The following is a 9,624-nucleotide window of genomic DNA, read 5'->3' on the forward strand; positions in this document are numbered from 1 at the left end:
CATCCACATCTCCCCCTTTAGTTCATGTCCATGGGTCATACATATAAGTTCTTTGGCTTCTACATTTCCTATGCTATTCTTAACCACCCCCTGTCTATTTTCTACCTACCATTTATGCTACTTATTCTCAGTGATACAGAAAGTTTTTGTCACAGTCTAGTTTCCATTCAGTCAGTCAAGTGCTTCTAGCTGTCTCAGTTGAGATAGATGCTTTTGCTGAACTGGCTATGCTTGAGCCTTCTTTGCCAGCAGCTTTAGCTCAGCAATGTACTTGGCAACTGTCTCCTCCTTTTCCTGCTGTGCAGAGATGCTCTGCACCATGTGCTTCTTCGCCCACTTCACCATGTGATCTTGTTTCTTTTGATGCATCATATTCTGCACAGAGATATTATAGTGCAGACAATTCTCTACCTCCAATTCCACAGCAGTGCTATTCCTCTGGACCTCAAAAAGGTAATGGTGTTTTTGAATCAGTGCCTGCTGGGACTTCTCCAGATCTATTGCACCCTGGATGTTTCTGATGGAAGCCTGTTTTGCTTCTTCTAGTTGAGCAATTTTTTTTTTTTTGCTCATTGAGTTTATCAGCAAACTCCCCAATAGAGGCACTATATCTTTAATCACACAGACAGGCAACCCTATTGTTGAATGTCAGTGTATTTGTATTACTTTGTATAGAAAATAGAGGATAAGCTCAGTTCTGGGTACATCAGGTCCTGTTACACTAGTTTTAGGGTAAAGGAGCTGGAAGAATTCCTCTGGGATCAGCCCATGACAAACTTTTCTTCCATATTCAGGAAGAGGTAACACAGGGGCAAGACTTGGCTGCCCGGTGTGAAAGGCCCTTGTTGCCTGCAATACCCATGGACTAAGGAGGGCTCAGTTCTCCAGAGAGGGGGACCGCTGTGGCAGCAGCAGAAAGTAGCATCCGAGACAGCATGGTCAGTGAGGGTCCATTTGGGTTACAAAATCCTGCCCTGAAATATTAGTGTTTGCCCAAATCCACCACTCAGGCAAAGTGGTGATAAATACTTAAAGGACCCAAAAGCTGGGATTTCCTCAATTCAAAAAGACATATGAACTGTTCCTTTTCTGTCTGTAGATGCAGCAAAACTTGGCTTGGGATTTAATTTTTTTACAACCTGGTAGAAAGGTAATGATTTGAGTTAGCTAATATTGTTCACATCAGAATTCCTTCAGGGGGCACTTATTATCTAACACAAGGTGTTTAACAGTTGTTCATAAGCCAATTGTATTAGGTCATTTCTCAACAGTAGTTACTAAGAATGCAGATAAAAACAAAGGAATCAGCAGAAGGTACATAGGAGTAAATGGAGCTCACCTTCCCTCCCCTACCTCCACAGTTTAAATAGCCTCCTTCCCCACATTGACAAAAGAGAAAGTTTTTTCTCTGGAGAAATTGAACCAGAGGGTGTCAGGTTCCTGAAACAAGGAGAGGGGCAAGTTTAAGTCCTGTGCTTAGAAAGTAAGTTAAAAAAAAAAGAAAGTGAATGTCTACATGGGACTGCAGAGGCCCCGGTGCTGTTCTAGGATTCTTCTGCAGGTCTTGGCTATTCATTGCTGTACCCTAGGAGGCTGCAAAGTGGTTTATAACCCCAGGCTTAAGGTTTTTCCTTGAATTTACTGCCTGCCCAACAAAAAGGCCCCCAGACTTTGATATTTTGGGTCTCATGGTCAGGTTCCCAACCCAGTAATCCTAACGTGAAGCTTTACAGGAAGGAGTCCATCAGCCAACAGAGGTTACCGTTCGTTTCTTCATGTCTCCCTGTCAGAGTCAGAAATGCCTGGACAATGAAGCATCTCCAGATAAGTTAATGATGTTTCCACTGCCAATGAGCAGTTTGTTTTGAAATGCAAACCATTGAAATGAACATCAGAAGAATTAGAGAAACTCAGGAAAAATGCAGGGATTAGATAAAGGACACTTTTTTAAAATATAGCTTTTGGATAAGAGAAAATTACACATTTGTGAAATGAGAACAGGATGCTTTAAAATAACAATAAGATTATTAAAAATAATTTAGGTTCATGTTAAACATCAAAAAATGTTCAGGAAAACATTTAGAAAATGGAACAACAGGCAAAACAATATACAAAAGAAAATACTTCAAGTACCCAAGGTCCAACACTTAGCTAATAGAAATTTTTGGAGAGAATGAAAGAAAGGTAGAAAGAAAGGCATATTAGATGGTAGATAGATAGATAGGCAGACAGACAGACAGGTAGAAAGGTAAATGATAGATAGATGATAGAAAAAGAAATATGTAAGAAATACATTAAAAAGAAATAATAAAATAATTTTTCCCAGAACTAAAATGCTGGTCTAAGAAATCATCCAACAAAATATGTGGGGAAAAAAGCCTAAAGCAAGGTATATCGCCATGAAATTTTAAAAATATTTAGACAAAGATATTTCAAATGCTTCCAGAGAGTTAAAATAGGAGTCAAGGATGCACTGTATGCAGTGTCAGGAATGAAAATGGTATGGGATTTTACAGCATAAACCCTGAAAATTAGAAGACAATGGTATGATGACATCAAAATCTTGAGGAGAATTGTTTCTAACTTATGAGTTTTATACTTTGACACAATTCAATCACATATGAGGGCAGAATAAATTTGCAATAAATTTGCATATTTGTCAAATATGCAAGAGCTCAAAAATATATTTTAATGTATTTTAAAATATATTAAATATATTTTTTAAATATGCTTCACAGGGAAAGAAGCCACAGGAGAATGTGCTCCAGCAAAATAAAGGAGCAAACCAAACTTGGGGTCCATAAAGAGGGGCCTGGAGCATTCAACACTGGAGAAACACAGAGGGAATGACTCTCAAAGCAAAGAAGATGGTACCCAACAGGGGTGCAGATATGCCAATGGTGTAGCGGGCTGAGGGAGAAACCAGTTATGATTGGCCTGAGAGGAAATTGACCTGTCATTGTGCACAGCACATAGTGAAGATGTGATCGGCTAGACTGCCAATGACCACTCCGGGCTGCCACAGAGGCCGGGTCGCCGTGATGCACACAGCTCAGACGGGAGCGAGTGGGTCGTCACAGTGCGTCACAGCGGTTCTCTATTAACGCGCTAGGTGTAACGTTCTCCATCATTCCATGTTTGGGAGTGGCAAATACTTTAAAACATTGATTATCAAATTATACAATTTATATTACAAATCTTGTAGCTAAATAAGGGCGTAGAAGTAGGGAAAATGGACAACATGATCATATTCTGGAAATATTATTCTAAATCAGGTTAATTTCAGGGTAATGTCCTAATCAGGACATTCCAGGTATACAATTGCCTGCTTTGTTAAGCTTTGACTTAAAAAGTCCATAAAGCCTATTTATGACTAACCTCAGTTTTTAATACACTGAAATTTAGTTGTCATATTTAAAATAAAATAAAGAATAATATCCCTCTGTACATATAGTACAAGTTTAAGCAACTCTATTGTATGTTACTTTATAGGCTCCAATTTTTATATGTGAAAACATCTGGAATAAAATGGAATAATTTCTAAAATGCATTATAATTAAAGAATTGAATAATAATAATGTGATTTTTCAGGCAATGATTCATTGTCAGTTAATCTAAACTGACAATGAGTCTCTGCTCTTAGTACCTTTTTTTAAAAACATTTTTTGCTCATTAACTGTATTTCAAAGTAGGGTGTTAAAAAATATATTTTCAAACAATGTAATTTAATTTAAATTTTATTTTCATGTTTTTAATTTTATTTTTAGTTTTTAAGAGAAATACCAGGTATTAGAGATTCATATAAGCTATTGGTCAAAATAAAGCTTTTGCATTACCTCTGAATCCAGTTATCCTTTCTTTCTCTGCATTGTTTTCTTTACTTTCACCCTCACACCTTGAAATTGGGAATTTCCTATAATAGGTATTGATGTTTATACAGCATTTTCTAACTTTATAGGAGTATTAGGATGTATTTCCTCTTTGTAGAGAGGGATTGAAATAAATCTTTTAAAATTATCGAGCAAAGGCTATTTCAAAACTGCAGGATCTCCACAGACTTCTTACAATGGCTCTTATTATTCATGGAATCGCAAGCTTCAAAACCAAGAGAACTCGCACTGACCCTGTTATTACCTCTAGATATAAACAGTGGTCTTTGCAATGAGCTGCTTCTCTGTCAAAAAGGAAGAAAGCATCATAAACAAGGACAGATACCACAGTTTGCCTAACAAATCTGTAAAAACTAATATGCACTAGCATACCCTGGTCTAGCCCAAGTGTGCCCAAGGGGGGAAGATTCTAATATACTATGAGTAGGGGTATAAATTTGCCTCAAGGGAATGTTGGCAATATGTGTAGTATAATCACAATATATGTGCATAAGGTTTGTATTAGACTGTTGTTCATGAAAGCAAAGAATGGAAACAAAATGTCTATTTAGACAGATTAAATTAATTGTGGCACATCTAGCCAATGGAATGCCATGTTTTAATTTAAAAGAAAAAGTTAGATCTATATTCACTCTCCTGAAAGTACATCCATAATATGTTGATAATTTAAAAGCTCAAAGAATATATTTTATTCTGAAAGTATATATACCCAAATCTTAACATTGATACACCGGGTAGTGATATTTATGTAACATTTGTTTTATTTAATTTTTCTATTATCATTTATTTTTAAATAATTTAACAAAGAAAAATTACATGCTATAAAAATCAAATTGAAATTAACTTGAAATTTCGTAAAGTCCTGATTATGGTGATACTTTTCACAAAACCATGATAATTTTATGCAAAAATAGCATTCTTTTTAAAAATTGCTGCAGATTTTACAGTGGCTTTTATAAATAGTGCTGATGTATTTGTTAGCGAAAGCAAAAATCCCACTGATTTGATCCCACCTTGTTACTGAAAAGCTTATAAGTATGGTGATTTAACACTAGAACATACAGAAAATTCCCTGTATTATTTTGATCATTCCACTTCTTCAAAAAAACAATGCACCTCTAGTTCCTACCATTCAAAGTGTGCTAAATTTATTGTTTTGTGTTACTAAAGACCATTTTTATTTATGGGTAATGGACATGAACAAAATTTATAACTTTAGATTGAGCTCTTTCAAATCTGAATCCTATTCAAATAGCCGCAGTATCATGCTATTTAATGACTTTGAGGTTTTCATTGAATAAATTTTAAAAAATGGATTAGAGTTATTCTTAGGTATTTGGAGAACTTCCAGAAATTAAAGGAAGCCACCTTTCTCTGCACAGTTTTGAGATCAATGACTTTTAGCCTTTTCTTTGTTTACAGATTAAGTTGAGAAATATATAATAAAACCTATGGTCTCTCTTCCCAGAAAATTGTTCTATGCACATATAACATTATATACAATTTCAAATGTTCATAGGGTTCCCTAAAATGCATGTTTTTAATGGATAAATTAAAATTAGTGGGTGAAACTAAAAGAGAAGCTGGATTTATTCCTAAATTAGAAGGGTTTTCTGACAAAGCATAACTTTTCAGTGATTTGTGCTTCATTAAGTACTCAGTAAGGATGATTAAGGATATTCTATAAGCAGATTGAGTAAAATGGAGGAAGGAATTTCAACCTCCAAACTGAAGTTTGACAAGATGACCTCAGAGAACACTTTGAGATTTTTATCATTGGATTCAAATAAAGACAGTGCATTTAGTACAATAGGCAGGCTTTGAGAACATGAAGAGAATTAAAACAACACTACTGTACTATTGTCTGTCGCTCTATTTTCTCATCACAAAGACAAAAAAAGTATTTGGTGTTCTCTTTCTTTGCCTTTCTTTGACCTCAAGGTCAGCATAGGGTAGAAATCTCCTACCAACACATGTATAACCCTGCTACCAGGCACTTAGTTATAGGGAAAAAATCACACGGTTCTTCTCCTTAAAAATTGCAGCATCTATCTCTGGGTAACCAGCACGACCCTTTGAGTGAAAACATGCAGAGCAAAGCTCCCCTTATTCTGGCATTGAGAGGCTTCCTGGTTTAAGGGCTGCTCCCACCCACTCACTCGAACATGAGGTCTGCGGAACTGGACACACACAGAGCTTTGTATTCATCCCCTTTTCAATGAGAGCAGAAAACTGGTGCTCAACAGCCTGGAAGGTATCTGCAACATGATAGAGAAAAAGCAGCAGTAATGTATAATTTGTGTATCATGATGATGTGAACTTGTTTAAAATCAATTTTTTTCAGAGAGACTAAAGAACATATAATGACCATAAAAGAAGAATGGCGTGTTATGAAAAATAACAATCTATGAATTTAAAAAATTTAAAAACATATTGGGAGTTTATTTAACTAACTGAAAAAGATGAAATATTTTTTAGAAATCTTCCAGAAAGTATAGGATGATAGAACATATAAAAGATAATATGCAAAAGGACCTAGTCAGAATTGGTAACATTGATTTTAAAAATGATCCCCAAATAGAATTAATAGTAAAAATTTTAAGTACAAGTCAAATTTAACAATTATTTTTTAATTAAAAACCGATATTCATAACTGAAGTTTTCCAGTGCTCAGGAGTAGGCTGGACCATAGTAAGCAACTTAACAGTGTTTTTACAAACTACACAAATGAAGTTATGATCAATTATATCCTATAGTTTTTAGAGGTCACCAAATAACATATACATACATGAGTAGGTCCAATATGGCTGGGAAGGCGAGTGATTCTAGAATGAGGGAGCAGCACATGAAAAGCTCAGGTGTGGAAAGAGAACGTTCTGTTGCCCTGTGGTGATCATTAGAATATTTAATACGTGCTGACTCATTAGAACAGATGCAGCAATGGACTGGGGTAGACACTGGCTCTGCACAACCAGTGTGACCATGCCTGGCTGAGTGTCACTCCTGTTGGTACCAGAAGTGAAGGACAAGTTCTTTGGCTTCATTGGAAACTTCAGGTTTGGTGTCCAAACCAGTTTTTTAAATGAGCAAATGTGATTTTGGAAAAGCAAAAATAATGAATAGAACAGGGAAAAATAGATAAGGTAGCTTATCTGTATCAAAGCTATGGTTTTATGAAGTGAGAAGACCAAATTTTTTTAAAGAAAGAGTACAAATACTTATAGGGTAATCTCTTTAACTGGGTTGGAATAGCTGCCCTACCTCCTCCAGAATAGCTGTCCTTTACGTATGTGTGTATATATAATACACATTTTTTAAAAAGTGAAGAAGTCATTGACTTTATTTTAAGGCAATAGATGCTTGATTTACCTTTCAGTGGAGGTTTTGATGCTAGTGTTTAAGGGTTTCTTAGACACCAGGAGAAGCAAGAGAAGAAGTGAGGGTTAGGAGCGGTGCTAGAAGCAAAGATCTAGTAAAGGCTCATCATGGTTCAGGTTCAATACTTTACCCTGAGGAGTCAGAGTGAATTACTGAGATGATAAGCAGGAAAAAAATTCACTTTGTAAGAGTCGAGAAAGGGGCAAATTTAGGGTGATAAAACAAGTGGAAAGATAATTATCTTTAGAAATAAGACTCAACCCTGCCAGAATCTTCAAATCTAATTATGATAGGTTACTAATGATTGAGTTTTATTTATTTCTTATTCACTTGAGAGCTGGAAAAAAATGGGTTATGCTTAATTAATTTTGAATGAATTAATTAAGTGAGTGATAATGAAGTTTGTGTTTAAGGTTAAAGGGCAGTAAATTCAATATAGGCAACTTAATTTTTATATTTTAAGTCACAAATATCCTTTCTTTAAAAATGAGATGATTTTTTTCATTTTAAATCTTTTTTTTTATGTTGTTTCTTCAGTTTATAGAATCTAAGCCATAGTGAATAAGATTCATTCTCATTCAAGAAATTCCATTTTCAAAAAAAATTACCTATTAGTTTACAATTAAAGAAGTGGTAAATTGAATTGTGTATAAAAAGTAACCATAAATTCACATGTCATATAAAACACATTCATTTAATTTCACTTAGTGATTATATTGATTTATCCATAAATAAAATTTATGGTATGACTATGGTTATTTCTTGCTTCTTAAATTACAGTTATTAAATCAGGCTTTCGGTTGAAAATTGTTATGTAAAGTAAAGAAATAATTACCTGATCCATCATGCAGTTTTCCAGTATCCTCATTACTATCCTCCGCCCAAACCGCTAGAGGGCAAGACAATCTAACGTATTAGAGCAGATCTAATTTTATCCAACAGAGGGCAGTCACACATGTACTAGGCAAACAAGTCAGTGTATTACATTTCAGCTATTCACATCTGCCATTCCCTTTGGGGATTATAAGAGGGAGGAGAGAGAGGAAGAAAGGAAGAAAGAACACAACCCTCTCAATAAACAATTCATTGGCAGACTTCTGAAACTGTTAAGCAAGTCAGTTTAATAAACAATTTGCTTGTCTTTAGATTTAAATAGTGTAACTTTGAAGTGAAGAAAAAACACAAGTTAGAAGATAAATCTTAACAAAGGGAAATAAGAAAACATATGAAAATCATTTCCAATCAAAGAGACCAAGTGTTAACAGCTTTATTTTTATGTACAAACACAATATCAGGTTACTCTTAAAGGCTAAGTAGTGAATCGGCAGCATAAATAATTCTTTATGAAACAAAACCTAGAGAAAGCTGTAAGTAAAGTGACAGATGGGATTAGCCATTTCTCATAAAACATCAAGAAGAAGTCTGGGTTAATGGAAAAAGTCAAGAATCAGGAAGCCTGGGTTTTATCCTTAACTGCTATCTGCTGGCCGTGTGACAATTGGTAGGCTGGCCGATCTATGTAAGCCTTCAGTTGCTTCAGATGCAAAGTTATGGAAGTTGTGACATAAGTGGTTTCCAAAGCTGCCTGGTCATTGAAAACCTTAATTTGCCAGTTTCCAGACCTACTGAATTAGAGCTGAATCTCCAACAGTGAGTCTCAACAACACACATACATATACATGTATATGTAGAACTTGTATACATATATACACACTTTATAGTTGTACAGCTTAATATATATGTATATGTATATATATTTACATACATGTGGTCTGGCACAAATAATGCCCCTTTCTTATTACAAAATCTTTTATTACATAATTATGTCATTCTGTAACATAATATCACCCTCAAGCACACCATATGATATTTTAGGTGAAATGTTCAAATTAAAGCTATACATTATTACACCCATATTATTTACCCTACCAACCACTCTCACACAGGTGTCACCTCTGCTGTACTCCGTCTGTATATACACATGCATGCGTGTCTGATTCTAGGTAATTCTGATGATCTGTCATTATTATAAACAGGCTAAATGGTGACTACATTTTCTTTTTCCACTTTAAAAGTCTATAACTTTATGCATATTTGACATCACTAAGTTGCTATTTTAAGATAGAAAATATTTTTTTCAAGCCCAACACTGAAAAAAAAATCACAGAAAAAAAATGAACTCAAAAAAACCAATGTAAACAAAAAGTTTTCAAGAGTTCAGTGGATACCTTGGCATTTTTTCTCTTTTCCTCAGAATTTTCATTTTTTAACTGAGTATTTGTCATTACTACTTTTGATATTTCGTGGCTGCTATTGAGTCTGTGCATAATCATGCTGACTCTGTTGTCCTTGTTGT

General features: G+C 34.8%; 1 pseudogene; it reads right to left on the reverse strand.

Annotated features, from left to right (window-relative positions):
* Positions 1-225: 225 nt before the first annotated feature.
* Positions 226-9,601, reverse strand: LOC123812569 (annotated as a pseudogene).
* Positions 9,602-9,624: the final 23 nt, after the last annotated feature.

This window comes from Phyllostomus hastatus, unplaced genomic scaffold (genome assembly GCF_019186645.2).
Source record: "Phyllostomus hastatus isolate PE091 unplaced genomic scaffold, TTU_PhHast_1.1 phas_scaffold_93, whole genome shotgun sequence".
NCBI lineage: Eukaryota > Metazoa > Chordata > Mammalia > Chiroptera > Phyllostomidae > Phyllostomus > Phyllostomus hastatus.